At 40.2% G+C, this 16,498-nt stretch overlaps 1 protein-coding gene across 2 annotated transcripts in view; it reads left to right on the top strand.

Moving 5' to 3' along the window:
- LOC110260703 (tetraspanin-8) overlaps nt 1–15,224 on the top strand; it is a 286,588-nt gene extending 271,364 nt beyond the window's left edge. The window contains exons 16-19 of one of the 2 annotated variants that reach the window (XR_014803641.1): nt 3,327–3,472; nt 5,906–5,989; nt 14,147–14,243; nt 14,353–15,224. The gene's annotated coding sequence lies outside the window, so the exon portion shown is untranslated. Of the gene's footprint in view, nt 1–3,326; nt 3,473–5,905; nt 5,990–9,904; nt 10,043–14,146; nt 14,244–14,352 lie in introns of both variants that reach the window. The other variant, XR_014803643.1, reaches the window with a different exon arrangement.
- The last annotated feature ends 1,274 nt before the right edge of the window (nt 15,225–16,498 follow it).

Here is a 16,498-nt window from a genome sequence, read left to right as displayed (position 1 = left end):
GACCTACACCACAGCTCACGGCAACACCAGATCCTTAACCCACTGAGAGAGGCCAGGGATCGAACCCACAACCTCATGGTTCCTAGTCGGATTCACTAGCCACTGAGCCACGATGGGAACTCCTATTTAGTTGATTTCTGTTTATCTTCAGGATTAAGCTTGAACTCCATAGTCTGACATTCAAGAGCTTCTGTAATCTAGATTTCCATTCTTCTTTCCTATTACTATCGCTCATTCTTAAAGTATGGTCCTTGGAGCACATGTAACAAAATCAAACTGAATGCCTATTAAAACTGAAACCCAAGCTCTTCAAATAATTCTTATACACACTAAATGCTGATATATCTGTTCTATGTGAGCCTTCTGTGCCAGTAAATGCAATCTGATGTTCTCAATAGGCTTTCGGGGAATTTATCTTTGAGCACTGGTTTATAACACTCTAGGCAAGTCTTTTTTTCTCTATTTTAGTCATCAGTCAAGACTCAACTTTCCACCTCCTTCATGAAATCATTTTGGGGTGGTTTCTTTTGAGCCTTAATTTTTTCCCATCCATAAAATAGGAGAATAAAGAAATGAGAGGGTTACTGTGAGATAGTGCTATTACCACAACTAAAATCTGAGTCCCAGAGCTCAGAGATGGCACTACCAGTGTGATATGAGGTTAGGATCCAGGTTTGAGTGATTTCAAAGAAATGCATGTGCTCTTACCTGCTGTTGCCCCTGGAAACATAAACATGTTGAGTGGTTGAGTCGGTTACTGGTACCCTTTCCATTTTACTCAGCCAGAGAAGCTATGGACATTTGGACTTGAAGGCAATCAGTGACCTCTTCACTTTTGGAAGATAAGAGTCACATGGGGAGTTTTAAATAAAATTTCCCAGAAGGTTAGTATTCCTACATTTTTAAGCTCTAGGAAAACTTTGGACCCGCGAATATGCATTTTTGTTTTGTTTTGATTTGTTTTATGACTGTACCTGCAGCATGTGGAAGTTCCAGGCTAGGGGTCAAATCGGAGCTGCATCTGTGACCTATGCCACAGCTTGCAGCAGCGCTGGATCTTTAACCCACTGAGCAAGGCTAGGGCTCGAACCCAAATCCTCACAGACACTATGTCGGGTTTTTAACCGATGAGCCACAACGGGAACTCCCCAAATATGTCTAGATCTTTGTCAGTTTATATAGATCCTAGAGTCATGTAGATCTGGGCCAGCATCTGGTCCAGAGAAGGGAAGGATAGGTGGAATTCAGATTCTCTTCAGATTATTTCCAGATCTGGCTAGACTACCTAAAGCGGAAGGAAGTAGGGGAAAAGGTTCAAAAACTTGTTCTAGAGGAGATCTATAATAAATCAAGGTCCTTACCAGAAAACAACTAACAGCAATTAGCAAGACACTTAGGGGGCTGTGGACACTTCGATGCAGCTGGCAATTGGGCTTGTTTAGACTGTGGGAGACTCCTTACTGCCAAGTTTCTAAACCATTTCATTTATTCCCACAATAGTTTTTGCTAATGACGTTTGGTTCTGCACTATTACCTCTGCAGCATCTCTTAGCTTACTCGCTTCTCAAAAAGGCGTTTCTGAAGGGCTTTTACATTTCCTTCAACTGGTTTTTTCAGTGTACTTCCTAAAACCTTATTTCATTGTCCCTTTAATTTGAAAATGTAAATACTAAACAGATACTATTTGGATGAGGCAATTTACATGTAAAATTCTTAGATTGAAATTGTTAATTCATAGGGAATGGGGAAGAGAGGAATCAAACATTTTACCTTCTTGCAAATTCAGTTTTAAAAAAGGGAAAAGGCTATTTGAAGTAGACATCCAGAGAAAGCCCCTGAGTTCAACCTGCTGGAGTCTGAGACGACCCTAGAAGAAGGTCACTGAGTGTTGGAAAACAGTCTCACCAGGGAAAGGTCGACACTTGCTTTTGTAGGGGGAACAGAGCTTTTCTGACAAAAGGTCAGAGGACTCTGGTAGAGGCATTACCAGTTTTCAGCTGCTAAAGGTTTGCCTGAAGAGAGAAGGGGTAGCTAAGGGCATAAGCCAAGACTGAAGTAAATGTGGGTGAGTGTCAACAGATGAACACATTTCCCAGCGTCATTCCGTCCATCTGACACAAAAATCTTCTGGGGCTCCTGGAGCTAGGAAACGTGAATTCTCTGAATGAAATAGAAGTCTCTTTGGACCGTGAATTTCCCTATGATAAAATAGGGACCCTCAGAGTTGGAAAAAACCTTTAAGCTTTTATGATTCATTCCACTTCTCCCTTCTTTTCTGTCTTCAAATCTCTCATCTAGTGTCTTGTATTTTTTTAATTTTTAGAATTTCTCCTTGAGTTGTTTTTTTCAATTCATCTCCTCTCCTTCAGTTTTGGAATCTGCTAGATTTGGGTTTAATCTTTGTCATGAATTGAATGCTTAGCTCCTCAACCCAACCTTCAATTCATATGTTAAAGCCCTAACTCCAGCTTAGGTATATTGGAGATGGGGCCTCCAAGGAAGTAATTAAGGTTAGCTGAGGTCATAAGGGTAGAGTCTTGATCCAATAAGATTAGTGTCCTTATAAAAGGAGACACCAGAGAGCAAGTGCTCTCTCTCCCCATCTCTGTCTGTGCCTCTGTCCTCACGGCTCCAGCACCCACACTGTGTGCACACACTGAGGAAAGGCTACGTGAGGCTATAATAAGAAAGCAGCCATCTGTAAGCCAAGAAGAAAGCTCTTGCCAGAAACCAAATTGGCTGAAACCTTAGGACTTCGTGCCTCCAAACTGTGAGAAAATAAATTTCTACTGTTTAAACCACTCAGCCTTGTCTTCTGTTAAGGCATCCAAAGCTAACTGATTGAATCTTATTTCTTGTATCATCTGTGAGATGAAAGGCTCAAACTTTCTGAGCCACAGTTTTGTCAACTGTGAAACAGTCTAATGACATCAAAAACTCCAAAGGCAGTTGTAAAGATTGAATGGGGAATAAAGTTGCTTGTACATAACAGAAGCATCATAAATTTTACCTTACCCTTCCCTTCCCTATGGTTGGACATGTCCAGAAATGAGGGCCTACTATACTCTCGGGCACTAATTTCATTTTTGCGCACTTCTGATTTTTTAAAATCCCTTTTCCTGATTATTTCATTTGTGCTCTTAAATCTCTTGGCACTGTGAGAAGGAGTGTTTGGGGATTTCTTGTCTTGCATTTTCTGAGCCAATTGAAAAGTAGAGCTGTCAGACAGACACACCAGCTACAGTCAGAAAGCTGGATTGGCAAAGGCAGCTTGAGATGGCACCTACATGGATTTCCAATGCTCAGTTGGACCTCCTACCTCCTAGGTCACACGTGCACTAGCAACTCTGTCCCCACATGGATTCAGAGGCGCAACAGGAACAGACCCAAGGTAGCCCCTCTGCAAGGAAATCCAGAGGAAAGACAGAAGGGCAGAGCTGAGCATGCTCAGTCCTCTCTCCCAGACTTACTGGTGAGATATATCATTTCTTCTCCTTGGTGAGAAGGGAGGGAGGTGGGGAAGGAGGGTTAGACATGTTACTTCAAACCATTCGCGCCTAGGAGAAGAGATTCCCACATAGAAACATTAGGAGAAAGGAAAAAGGATTTCTCTAACCATAACTTCAGCTGCCAAAAATAAAATGTGACTTAAATGTTGAAGAAAAATGCAAAGGCCCAACATGTGCTGACATGTCTTAATATAAGTCATGAAGGGAAACCCGAAACTATCTGGGAGCCCACAGAGGTACTCTGGCCGTGAAGTATCAGTGTCAGTTGGTGGCAGACCTCAGTAAACACAGGTAGCTGGGAGGGCAAGTGCAGAGTAGGGAGGAATTTAAATGCAGGTGGAAGAGGACCGACAGGTAAGAAGATTTGTATACAAGGCTGTGAGGAGGGGAGATAGGCACTCAGGAAAGTCTAGAGGAAGTAACCTCCAACTAACAGAAGTGAGGGGGAGAAAAAGTGAGGTGGAGATTTTTTTAAAATAAATTAAAAGATGAAAGGGAACTTTTTAAAGATAAAAAACAAAAACATAAGGAAAGACAATCTTCTGGCTAGAGAAGCTATTTATAGATATGTGGAAGAGATAATGCAGGCATTTCAAGGAAGAGTTAAGGGAAATTTAGCACAAGCTAGAAAGAAGCACATCAAAAACTAAAAGAAGTTAGGTTCAAGGGGAATAAGATGTTTTATGAAAATTTGAAATTTCCCCTTTCATCCTACCCATTATATGCATTTTCACTGGCAAGGTTATTTGACACACTTTAGCTATTTAGTGTTAGAAGTAGGCAAATTATTAATTTGTCAAGGGATCATGGTTGCTAAAAAATGATTCTGCAAATGTGCATGTGTCTCCCACATTTTTTATCATTTTCACTGAATCTTTGTAATCATCAGTTGTAAAATGTGATACGTTTATTTACATACCCAAGAAAGAAAAAAAAAATGCTGCCTATTAAAGTCAGGTATACTATCTGATTGTAAGATGCTTCTAGATCTCAGAAATGGTGAAATGGGAAAAAATACATTTTAAAATTGATGAAATATGGTATTCTTAGTAGCATTTATCAGAGTTGAAGTTATTTATTTATTACATCAATGTTCTGGCTTTTTCCCTGAGAATTTAAGTTCCTTGCAGGCAAGTACTTTGCCTGCCTTATCCATGACTGTATTTCTGTCTAGGACAGAACATAGACATAATGGAGAATGCTGTTGGATGACTGCTTATTCTTGTACAGGGGGGTGAGGTAAAAAGAGAATAAGAAGAAACGGGGATGTATTTGGTGATTTCAGTCACTCACACAAGGAGGGTATTCTTCCTAAGTTAATTCCCCTACTCAAAAATATTTTAAGGGAGTTCCTGTTGTGGCGAAGTGGTTAACGAATCTGACTAGGAACCATGAGGTTGCAGGTTCGATCCCTGGCCTTGCTCAGTGGGTTAAGGATCTGGCATTGCCGTGAGCTGTGGTGTAGGTCGAAGACACGGCTCGGATCCCGCGTTGCTGTGGCTCTGGTGTAGGCCGGTGGCTGCAGCTCCGATTCGACCCCTAGCCTGGGAACCTCCATATGCTACAGGAGTGGCCCAAGAAATGGCAAAAAGACAAAAAAAAAAAAAAAAATTTAAGTATTCCCCCCTCTTAGCAGTACAGAGTACCCCCATCACCACCACCAGTACCATACACATTTTCTGCCAGTACTTGGCTTAGTCCTTCACTTTATCTGGGGTTATAGTCTAGCTTCAGCAAGTAATGTGACCATTGCATGTAGTTAAAATACCTTAGGGATCCCCTAGGAAGGTTCCATATTAAAGAATAACAACTTCTCTCAGAAATTCAAACCAATAGCCAAATTTCCCCTTAGGATAGAAACAGGTCATGGTTTCTTTTGCTGAACACCAGATGAAAGAACTGGCATATATTTAGGGGCCTTGTATATGAAAAATATGGATCTCGAAATCCTAAAGTCACACAGTGTGAGCGCTAACTTAGGAGAAACTGATCAGGAGTTCCCATCATGGTGCAGTGGAGACGAATCTGTCTAGGAACCATGAGGTTGCAGGTTCGATCCCTGGCCTCCCTCAGTGGGTTAAGGTTCTGGCATTGCCACCCTCAGTGGGTTAAGGTTCTGGCATTGCCACGAGCTGTGGTGTAGGTCGCAGACGTGGCTCGGATCTGGCATTGCTGTTGCTGTGGCTGTGCTGTAGGCTGGCAGCTATAACACCGATTAGAGCCCTAGCCTGGGAACCTCCATGTGCCACGGGTGTGGCCCTAAAAAGACTAAAAGACCAAAAAAAAAAAAAAAAAAGCACCTGATCAATTTCTCATGTCACATGTGCTGTTTCAGTGCAGGGCGGGTGAATCACATGCAGTGTTTCGATCTTTTATTTCTTGTCTTTTTCTTCTAGATGAGATAGTGAAAGTAGGATATGTTCTATGTACCCAGGATACCATCCATCAGATCATGGTTATCTCACTTTGAATTCATCCTGGTAAGATGTTCTCTTTTAAGATGAAGATAGAATTGATTTATATTGATACTATTATGAATTATTTTTATTTGTAACACTCCCTGTTAATATTAATCCTTAGTATTTCGAGAGTCATTTAAATAATGCTTTGCAAAACTCTACTTAAAAGAGACACATGCACCCGCATGTTCATTGCAGCCCTATTCACAATAGCCAGGACATGGAAACAACCCAAATGTCCATCGACAGATGATTGGATTCGGAAGATGTGGTATATATACACAATGGAATACTACTCAGCCATAAAAAAGGATGACATCATGCCATTTGCAGCAACATGGATGGAACTAGAGAATCTCATGCTGAGTGAAATGAGCCAGAAAGACAAAGACAAATACCATATGATATCACTTATAACTGGAATCTAATATCCAGCACAAATGAACATCTCCTCAGAAAAGAAAATCATGGACTTGGAGAAGAGACTTGTGGTTGCCTGATGGGAGGGGGAGGGAGTGGGAGGGATCGGGAGCTTGGGCTTATCAGACACAACCTAGAATAGATTTATAAGGAGATCCCACTGAATAGCATTGAGAACTATGTCTAGATACTCATGTCGCAACAGAAGAAAGGGTGGGGGAAAAAAACTGTAACTGCAATGTATACATCTAAGGATGACCTGACCCCCTTGCTGTACAGTGGGAAAATAAAAATAATAATAAAAAAAAAATAGAAAAAAAAATAAATAATGCTTTGCATTTCTACATTGCTTGACTTTACCATGCTCCTGGGTTAGATAACATCCTGAATTAAAAATGCCTAGCTTTGGAGTTCCCATCATGACTCAGTGGTTAATGAATCCGACTAGGAACCATGAGGTTGCAGGTTCGATCCCTGGCCTTGCTCAGTGGGTTAAGGATCCAGCATTGCTGTGAGCTGTGGTGTAGGTTGCAGATGTGACTCAGATCCTGTGTTGCTGTGGCTCTGGTGTAGGCCGTCACCTACAGCTCCAATTAGACCCCTAGCCTGGGAACCTCCATATGCCACAGGAGCGGCCCAAGAAGTGGCAAAAAGACTAAAAAAAAAAAAAAGCCCAGCTTCAATAACTGGTCTACCTCTTACTAGCTGTGAAAAATTGGAAAAATTGTCTTCTCTAAAGTGGGGATCAAACAATAACTGGATTCTAGGGTTGTTGTAAGGATTAAATTAGATAATTCATATAAATCTTTTACCAAGAGTGCATAGCATGTGATGACTGCATGCAATAAAATGTGAGTTTCTGGCTGCTCTTGCTCTTTCACATTGGTTATCTTATTGAATTCTTATCCAACCCTATCCATGAAGAATAGGTCGTTCTCTTTTCATGTGAAATAAATGGGTTTTAAAAACCCAGGAGTACTCCCCAAGTTTACAAGGCCTGCCTGCTGAAAGTCAAAATCACAGCTAGAACCAGCACCTTCGAGTAGAGTATCCCTGAGATCTTCTGGCATTAAGAACAATGTAGTCTCTCTGGATTTCATAATCCTCATCAGGAAAATAAAATCTCCAAGATTCCCTGCAGCTGTGTTGTTATATGTTTATCCTGTAGTCCCTGGACTACCCTGAAGAGCCATGTGCTACCACTAATAGTGGGGGAGCCACTGATTTACAGCATGACAGACACTCCCAGACCAAAGCCCATCATGACCAGATGAATTCAGTCCCTGGACCAAGAGCTAGGTCCAGCAGTCATTCGTTCTTTGTGTGTTCTTTCTGGAGTGTATGTTCATGGTATTGTTATCATCACAATTTATTATTTATTGAGTGCCATCCCTTTCTGTGGGGCTGTGTGGAACACACACCAGACAGGGTTTTCCCCCAAGGAAATGAAAATGAAATTCAGATGGTCATGATTCATGAGATAACAATAAAGCTACTCAGGGTGTGCAAACATGGTTTGCAATGAGATCAGCCTTGGAAGGCTCAGCCAAAGGAAATGTTTGATAGGAGAGCAAGAGGGGAAAGTTGCTTGGCACTGAAGGAACAAGACATATTTCCAGGTACAGGGAGCATTGTGAAGGTCAGTAACAAAAGGAATAGAAAGGTGGGAGGTAGAAGAGCGAACACCAAGATACATCAGCTATCAAAGAGGAGCATAGTGGAGACGAACAGAATGAGTACAAATGACCTGGTCCAGAGTTCTGTGTGCCTGGTGCCATGTGCTGTTTGTCCTGGGACAGACTGAAAGAACATGTCCTGCCTTGTTAAGGGAAGTGGTTCCATGCGGCTGCCTAGACCAGGCTAGGAGTGGAAAGTTATATCACATCTGTACTGGTTTTTCATCTCTGTTTGGTTTTGTTTGTTCAAGTTAATGAAAATGATGTGCTATTGTTATGTAGTGATGCCAGAAAAAGTTTCACCAGAGATTTCAAAAATGTTTTTGGTACTGTGCCCATTTCATGTGGTTTCACTTTCCCCGTCTTCTCTTCTCCCTCCCCTTTTGCTCTCCCTTCCCCTGAAGCCCTTCTCTGATACTGAGGGATTAATATCATGTGACTGGAAGGATATTTGGAGCAAATGCAGCTAAAGAGGCAAGCCAGCCCCCAAAAGATAAAGTGATGGAAAAATCTAAAAGGGAATGGAGTTAGTATCATTTATAGAATACATATTTGTAGAACCATCCAATAGAAACATATAATTAATAGCTCCTCAAATTCATAGCTGGAACTGATGAATTAGGATGCATGCACTTCCATCTGGGAATAATTAATAGTAATTTATAAACTCCTTAAGGAAAGCAGCTATGTCTTCGCCTTCCTCAGTCAGTCTCCTGGGTGCCATAGACTCTGTTTTGTCCATCTAGTCTTTCAAAATTTATTAAGTACTAGGTAGTACACAGAGGCATTGGGAGATGCCAAAGAAAAATAAGGCATCTTTACCCTCATGGAACTTAAAACTTTGGGGAAGAGGGTCAAATGAGATAGAATGTAGGATCTGTCCTCAGTAAGGTGAAATCAAAGGGATATGGGGCTTATTGGTGGGAGAATGTATCACTCAGGCCTCCCAATACCAAATGACAGAAACTCTATTCAAACTGGCCTAAACCACAAATGGCTGTCAACTGCAAAGTAAAGTGTGTTGCTAGATTTAGGCTGATCAGATGCTCAAATGACCTATCAAGAATGTCTCTCTCCACTACTTTGGCTCTGCCTTCCTCTGAGTTGGGATAGTCTTAAGACAGACTCTGTGTGTGTTGGCAGCTTTATACTTATACTATACCACTCAAGTAACAGTAGCAACAAAAGAATACTTCTCAAGAAGTCCACCAAAACTCTTGGGAATGTCCTCTTGTTGGAATAACTTTGGTAAAATGCCTATCCGTGAATTAATTGTTGTTGCCAGACAGATGGAGTGGGCGTATCAGTGAGGCTTAAGTCATGCGCCGCTTCCCCGGAGCCCAAATGGTGCAGTTGGGTCCATTCAAATCACAGAACTCAGAGTGAGGGAGGAATATTTTTCCAAGTGAAAATCAGGGTTATTCGAATAAGAGGGCACATAAAAGCAACAGGACTTTGAAGATATCCCAAACAGTTGATGGCAATCAATGGAGGAATGGTTTTCTCCTGCAAAGGATGGGTGGGTTTGAGGGGTGGAGATGTGAACTTGGAGGACATATACTCCACAATGCTTCAACTTGCATATAAAACAGTTTAGTTCAATGGGCACACCTAATTGCAACACGAGAGTTACATCTCCTAGCCATGCCATCATAAGACTGCTCTAGAAAGAGAGAACAAATTTTGATGAACAGCTATCAGTTCCCAGTAAAAAGAGGAATTTACTCAGGTGAGTATAAAGGGGTGCACAGAGGAAGTGACAACTGAGGTGACATCTGAGAGAAGAATAACAATTATACCAGGAGAAGGGTGATGAAGTGTCTCTGTGTTTCCGCTCTAGGCTGGAGAGGCAGTGACCCAGAGAAAAGTATGCGTGTAAACACACAGGCAGATGTTGGAGAATTTATGACCCAGCATTTGCACTGTCAAGGGTTCGGAGAAGAAAAGAGAAAAGGGAGATTATTAATTTTTTCTTCAGGTAACAATATCATTTAATTTGACACAACGAACTTGCATTATTTTTGTAACATTTTAGTCCCATAAAATAAAGAGATGTGCAGAAAAGGGCATCTTATACGTTGGAATTGTTGATCCAAATGAGAACTTCAGCACCATTCCTGGGAGATTAGGGAGGTAAAACAACTTTCTCAATTCTCATCCAAACAGATACTGGAATTAGAATCCAAAACACTTGGTAAAAAAAAAAAAAAATGTATGAGGTTTTATTATTGTCTCCAACCATCGTTTCCATTTTCTCCATCTTTTCTTTGTGTGAATAATGGCTGTTGGTTGAGCATGTACTGAATGCCTGGCACTGCGTTAGGCCTTGAAAGTATTGCTTTGAACATGGCATTTGTGAGTGTTGGGCTCATAGTTTCAGTCTAGCTTCAATTCAGTCATTAATCTCTCAACTCTTGAAGGCAAGGTACACAATATGTAAACTATGTTTTTCAGGTGCGTGATTACTAGAAAAAGTTAAGTTTGAAACCACGCAATTATGGTTACATGTTTGTCCAGTATCTGGGTATAATTTTGCTGCTATTGTTTCATTCACTTGGATGCAGTGTGACATGTAAAAGTTATTTCTACTTGAGATGGTTACATCATCTCATTTAGCAACAACTTCATCTTGAATTATCCATCTGTCAGCCACTTTCAGTGACCAATACTGAGGACAGTGTTAGCCCTAAGTTAGAAAAAGGGGAATAGGAAGTTGAAGATTCTCAAGTTCAGCCCTTGTGGAGATGTCCTCTCAAAGAGACGAATGCTGCTATAATCCTCCATTGAGGTATTTTAGTTATTTGTTATAATGAAACAAACATTATAGGAGAGATATAAACTCGAACTTTATTATGATCCCACCACTTTATAAGATACTGATTTCCTCAGAGCGTTATTAGAAATTTCAAGGAAATGAAAGGCTTTCTCAGGTAAAAGATGGGGAAAGTGAAGTGGAATGACAGGAATTGACTCGAACACTCTTACCTGAAATAGGCTTATATTTGAGTTGGGTGGATAAGTTTTTTTTGTTTTTTTTCTGGCTCTATTTCTAATTCGATGCTAGAGTAAGATAAATTTCTGAACAGATTTTTAAAAAGCTAATTTCATTTTAAAATTCCTTAGTTTTCCAGTTGAATACTTCTCCCCCAACATGAGGTAAGGCAAGGTAGTAAATTACACATTATTTGATAGGTCTTTGAACTTTCTAGCTGTAATTTACTGTGATGAAGCAGAAAAATACAAATCTGTACTTCACTGATCAGAGGCTTTTATGTGATTATCAGTCTAAATTAATAATTTCCTTTTATGGTGCAAAAGACACATCATGATACTGTGTCACTCTGATTATTTTTTTGGCATCAATGAGGACTTCTGCTTTCTCAAAAACAGTCCTATCAGTCATTTCAAAAAATGTGGCCTTAAATGCAATTCTGGACCTAAAAGCAGTTCTGCACATCTGGCTTCTCTTCTCCTAGTGAATTACATCTTCCTAGGATTTTTGTCAAGATATATATTTGAGAGTAAGCTTCAGGTGTGGTTGGCAGTAAGCGCCTATGTCAGAGAAACAGGAGAAGCAAGAAGGTGGAGGAACAATGAAGTGGTAATGAAGAAATAGGTCTCTCTGGATCCAATTAATTAATTAACTAATTAATTCCATAAACATTTATTGAGTGCTTGCTACAAGACAGACACTGTACTAGGTGCTGATAATTTAAGAGCGAATTAATAATACAAATTCGCTCTTTAATAATACAAATGAGGCTCAGACAAGACAGTCATTAGTTTCAGAAGTATTTATTTGCCAATAATTGTGATCCATAGGATCTTGAAAATTACAAGGTATTAGGAGATCATATTATAGAGGGATCTAATCTGGCCTGAGGAATCGAAGAAGACTTCCTCCAGGGGGATATGGGGTTTAAACAAAATTCCCAGAAGATTAAAAGCAGTCAGTGAAATGAGGGTAAGGAAAAAGAGGTCCAGACCAAGGGACTAGCATGTCCAGAGGACTAGAGGCAGAACATGATGCATTTGAGGGCGAAAAGGTAGAAGATAACTCTCAGATTTACAACTCCATGTCTCCACCTTCCCATGAAATCACCTCTCATCCATCTTGTTGTCAATGTAATATCTTCACCTGGATGGCTAATAGAGAGCTCAAGCTCACCAAGGATAAAACAGAGCTCTTAACTCTTTTCTCCTAAAACTTCCTCTTCCTCCAGTGTTTGGCATTTTAGCATTGCCATTTACTCAGCCCCTGAGACCCCCAAACTTTGGATGTTTCGTTCTTCTTTTGCACTCATGTCCATGTTCACTCCATTATCAAATTCTATTGGATGTGCAGGAATTTTTTTTTTTTCCATTTCTAGGACCACACCCATGGCATGTGGAGGTTCCCAGGATAGGGGTCTAATCAGAGCTGTAGCCACCGGCCTACACAAAGAGCCACAGCAACTAGGGATCCAAGCCGTGTCTCCAACATGCATCACAGCTCACGGCAACGCCAGATCCTTAACCCACTGAGCAAGGCCGGGATCAAACCCGCAACTTCATGGTTCCTAGTCGGATTCATTAACCACTGAGCCACAACGGGAACTCCAGGAATATTTAAAATACCCCTGGATATAGCTGTTTTCAACAGCTCTTCTCTAACTGCCTTATTCTCAATCACCCTTTTCTCTCACTTGGCCCAAAGCACGAGCTTTCTGACTTTTCTCTCTGTCTGTCCCTTTGTACTGCACAACTTTGGGTTGTGCAAGCAAGACCCAAAGTATAGTTTTTTAAGCATCAATCAGATCCTGGAACTCCTCTGCTTAAAATTCTGCAAGGGCTTCCTGTGACATTTGAATTCCAACTCACCTGCTGTTCTGACCCACCTACTTTTCTGTTACCATCTTGTGCCACTCTCCCCTTCTGTCATCTGCCCCCAACAATCATCTTGTTCCTCACAAGGTACAGTGCACATCCCAAGCTCTACTTTTAATGCCGTTCCCCTGAGTCTGCACGACTCGTGCCTTCACCTCGCTTAGGTGTCTTTTCAGAAGTCTCCTTCTCAGAAAGGCTTGTCCTGAGCATGCAGACTGACCTTTGGCTAGTTTTGCTTTTCTTTATAGTATTTATCTCTACCTGACACTGCATTATAGAGTCCATATTCATTTCTTTTATTGAGGGCATAATCCTTATTCTTTTTGCATATTTTTCTAATATGTCAGTAAATATTTGTGGGATGAATGAATGAAAGCCAGTAAGGCTGATATGTGGAAAGTGCGAAGAGGAGTGGTACCAAATGAGGCCGGCACAATAGGTGTTTTAAAATATGCAAAGCACCGTGGGCTATTTTAGGAAGTTTGTTCTTTTCCCTAGAAGAAGTGAGAAGCCATTGAAGATTTTTAAAAGGATCAGTGATACAACCTGGTTTACATTTTAAAATTTTTTCAATAAAATTATCTGTAAGCTTAACTGTTTTCTTGACCTCAGGAATAAATTCAGTGGGCCTACCACTAACGAATTTGTTTTTAGTTGCTTTGTATAACTCTGTTTAATGAAAATCATGTGTGTGCGATTAAAAATAATTCCTTCTATAGAGCAGAAAAGTGAAATCATATAATTTTTATTCTAGAGGGGCAGTAAGTGCTATAAGATTTTTAGGGTAAAACGTTATTTTTTAAAAATTAAAATTTTATTATTGCCAAAGGAAAAATATTTTCATATGCTTTTATACATTATGTTAAGCCTTGATAGACTTTATTTACTCTTATCCTTATGAAGATAGTAGTTGAAATAGAACGCCTATTCTGAGATAGATGATAATAAAGAAAACAGCTTTCAGGGTGTTTTGAATGGTGTCTGGACCACAGCCTAGTATAGCATTTAAAATTTTTTAGTCTATGGACTACTGATGTTTCCCAACATATGTAGAGGTATTTCATGTAAATAGGATTCTGGTGCCAGACAAGTTTCAGAAAGGATGGGTTAAATGAAATAGGGTTCTGTAATTCAGGATTTCCACAGCCTGTAATTTGTTAACGTGCGTTCGGAATCTCAGGGTGGGGACTCATTTCCCACTGCCACTTTTTCACAGAGCACCTCTTCTGTGGAACACGCTTTGGGAACTGCGGACGGACTGAGACCCAAGAGATGATGTTAATCCATGTGGTACTAGCGAGGCGGCTTTATAGGTGGGCGACTCGGGCAGTCCTAGAAGGTCCAGTCTGGTCAGGATGCTCTGCGGGCACTATCCTGAAATTTTTCCTTAGTGTTTTCTGTCTTTGAACTTGGGTTTTGTAGGTGAAAGCGAAGGCGGAAGGGACACGAGCATGCGCACAAGCAGAGGCGTGGCGCGCACAGGAGGGGCGAGGCCCACGTGGGCCAGGAGCCGTGGCTCAGGCTGCCAGCTGCCCCGCGCATACCTATGTGTTGTGGCCGGTTCCGGCTCCGTGGGGCTGCAAAGAGGAAGCTGAGAGTGGAACCTGGGTCCACACTGATGGCAGCCTTGAGTGCAGCAGAAGGAGAGCAGCAGCAGTGGCCACGCACTCCCCTGACTCCCGGGAGAGAGGAGGCGGCCTCCGCCTGGGGGCAGCGGCAAGATGGGATGGGAGGCCTGCCTGCCTGTCTTTCCCGTGGCCATTCTCTTTCTGTGGCTTCTGCAAATGTATTAATTTTCAGGCCTGAGCACCGGGATAGGACCTCCTGGCACTCAGGTAATAAACTATTCAGTAAATATTACGAAATAAAAGCGTTCATGTGGATAGCCCAATAAATAAAGCGTATTCAAGGAGATGCCAGAATATTTCAAAAATTTCAGAGTCTCTGGTTTTGAACATTTCTGAAACATTGCAAAGCAAATTCTGCACTTACAGACCTAAAAATTAAAGATCACCACAGCCTTTGGAAACAGTGTTATTTTCATATAAAAAACTTTCCTCTAACAGTTCTTAGAGGAAGTCAGTTTTAAAATTTTCTCATAGTTGGAAATAGAATGCATAAAGAGGCACTTTGAAGTATATACAAATCATGAAGGCAGTTTGGGTTTTTTGTACAAACTCCACAATTTACAAATGTTGGAGGAAACAAAATGCCATTGTATAAATTTACATTTACAAATTCAGATGTACATGAAACTTACATGTGTGAAAAATTAAATCTTTCTGGAAAATTGCTCCATGAGAATCATTATTTCTAGATGTACTAAAATTTATGTTTTGAAATAATTTACCCAATATTTCTTTGTCACAGTCTATAAAATATTCTTAATAGCTCTATTAGCATTTGCATTACTTTCTCCAAATTAAAAATGATCAGTTATCTGTGATATCCTATTTCCCAGGAATAACTGACATCACTTTCAATTATATCAATTGAAAACAAAGTTAACTGTATAATTTTGATAAACTGTTAAATGAAGTTTTAGCAATCCAAGCCAGAAAACTTTTACAATCAAGATATAAAATACTATTTGTATTATATAGAATTATGACACCGAAGTAATACGTTTTTTGCAATTTTTAATTTTATACTGGTAACATTTTATACTGATACATGGTATACTCATATATCACTATTGCCTTGGTTATGTTTTATAAGCAATAACATATTTTAAAGGGAAAATTTTGTTTTATAAGTTGAAGTATGGTTGATTTACAATATTATATTAATTTCAGGTGTATAACACACTGATTCAATATTTTTATAGATTATACTCCATTTAAAGTTATTGCAAAATAATGGATATGTTTCCCTGTACTGTGTATTATATCCTTGTTTTTATACCTAATAGTTTGCACCTCTTAATCCTCTATCCCTATCTTTCCCCTCCCTCAGACCCTTTTCCCTCTGGTAACCAGGAATTAGTTCCTTATCTGTGATTCTGCTTCTGCTTTGTCATATTCATTCGTTTTATTTTTTAGATTCTACATTTAAGTGAAATCATGCAGTATTTGTTTTCCTCTGACTTATTTTTACTAATGTAACACCCTCTAAGTCCTTCCACATTGTTGCAGATGGCAGAATTTCATTCTTTTTTTTGTCATTGAGTGGTAGTCCACGGTGTGTGTGTGTGTGTGTGTATGTGCGCGCATGTGCATGTGCATACCATATCTTCTTTATCCATTCATCTGTTGATAGATATTTAAGTTGCTTCCATATCTTGGCCTTTGTAAATTATGTTGCTGTAAACATTCAGATGCATGTGTCTTTTTGAGTTAATGTTTTCATTTTCTTCAGATATAAACTTAGGAGTGGAATTGCCAGATAATATGGTAGTTTTATGTTTGTATATTTTTTTGTGCTTTCTTTTTTTATGGCTTTGTCTGAGGCATTTGGAAGTTTACAGGCCAGGGATTGAACTTGAACTTGTGCCTCAGCAGTAACCCTAGCCACAGCAATGACAATGCCATGTCCTTAACCCACTAGACCACCAGGGAACTCCTATTTT

Source organism: Sus scrofa, chromosome 5 (assembly GCF_054392235.1).
Source record: "Sus scrofa isolate SSC_HxYL_T2T_F1_AM1 chromosome 5, Sscrofa_HxYL_maternal_Yorkshire_Landrace_v2.0, whole genome shotgun sequence".
Lineage (NCBI taxonomy): Eukaryota > Metazoa > Chordata > Mammalia > Artiodactyla > Suidae > Sus > Sus scrofa.
Note: the sequence above shows the minus strand (reverse complement) of the source record. Positions and strands in the feature narration are given on the sequence as shown.